The sequence below is a fragment of the Canis aureus genome, chromosome 10, assembly GCF_053574225.1.
Source record: "Canis aureus isolate CA01 chromosome 10, VMU_Caureus_v.1.0, whole genome shotgun sequence".
Lineage (NCBI taxonomy): Eukaryota > Metazoa > Chordata > Mammalia > Carnivora > Canidae > Canis > Canis aureus.
The window spans coordinates 1,802,512-1,803,964 of NC_135620.1; the positions used below are offsets into that span (position 1 = coordinate 1,802,512).

A 1,453-nucleotide genomic window follows, 5' to 3' on the forward strand; every position below is an offset into this window, starting at 1 on the left:
TAAGTAACTAGATGAGTGCTACTAACATCAGGAACAGTGCAAAAGAAGAAAGAAGCATGGGAAAGACACAGAAAGTAAAGCAGCATACACTAGAATCATTCAAGTGATGACGTCGTTTAAGCAGGTGTATAACCAATCTGCCGTTTGGGAGAAGGCAGGAAAGATTCAGAATGTAGGTATTCATGGGTGAGTCACTGACACCCTCAATAAGACGCCTAGGGCGCGAGAAGAAGCAAAACAGATGAAGCCCCAGGACCAAGTTCTCATTTGGGAAGATGGAGAAAAACTAGCAAAAGAAACTGAAAAGAGGCGGCGGCACCGCCGGGGCCCGAGTGGGCTTGTCGGTCGGTGGGTCTGTGCGGCGCGGGGCGGCTGCAGCGGGGGGCGCGGGGGCGGCGGGGGCGGCGGGGGGCGCGGGGGCGGCGGGGGCGGCGGGGGGCGCGGGGGGCGCGGGGGGCGCGGGGGGCGCGAGGGGCGCGGGGGGCGCGGGGGTGGCGGGGGGCGCGGGGGCGGCGGGGGCGCGGGGGGCGCGGAGGGCGCGGGAAGAATGTTCTTGGAGGCGTGCGCTGGGATACCAGCCAAGAGGACCTAAAGGATCATTTTACCAAATTTGGGGAGGTCGTTGACTGTCCCATAAAATCGGACCCACACACTGGCCGGCCAAGAGGGGTTGGGTTTATCGTCTTCAAAGATGCGGCCAGTGTGGAGAAGGTCCTAGAGCAGAAGGAACACAGGCTGCCTGGCCGCGTCGCTGACCCCAAGAAGGCCATGGCCATGGAAAAGGACCCGGTAAAGAAAATCGTTTGTAGGGGGTCTGAATCCCGGAGCCACTGAGGAGAAGGTCAGAGAATACTTCGGCGAGTTTGGGGAGATCGAGGCCATTGAGCTTCCAAAGGATCCAAAGTCGAATAAAAGACGAGGTTTTGTCTCCGTCGCCTTTAAAGAAGAAGGACCTGTGAAGAAGGTTCTGGAGAAAAGGTCCCGTACCATCAGCGGAAGCAAGTGTGCAATCCAGGGGGCCCACGCGGAGGGCTGTGCGCAGCCTCGGGCGGCTCTGGGGGCCGTGGGAACCGCAGCCCAGGACCCGGCGGCGGCGCTGGGGCGCGGCGGAGGCCAGAGTCCAGGCACCAGGAACCAGGGCGACGGCCACCCGCGGGGCCGCGGCCCGGCTACAAGCGCAGTCGGGGTAGTCCGCACGGCGGGAGAGCAGCCCCGCGGCCACCGCGACGCCTACAAGCCATACTGAGGCTTCTTCGTGCAGCAGGACGCCCGACGGCCGTCGGGACGCTTTGGTTGGGTATCGAGCGAACACAGTTCGGTACCAAATCCGACTTGGCGTACTTCCTGTGGCCTGGCCCATGTGCATCTATCCCATGGGCATCTTATTTAAATCTCCCCCCTGGAAATCAACCTCCTGCTATTTCCAGAGCTCTAGTTTGTAGGCAGCGTGTGG

General features: G+C 61.4%; 1 pseudogene; it reads left to right on the forward strand.

Moving 5' to 3' along the window:
• Positions 1–540: 540 nt before the first annotated feature.
• LOC144322801 (heterogeneous nuclear ribonucleoprotein A/B pseudogene) lies at positions 541–1,246 on the forward strand (annotated as a pseudogene).
• The last annotated feature ends 207 nt before the right edge of the window (positions 1,247–1,453 follow it).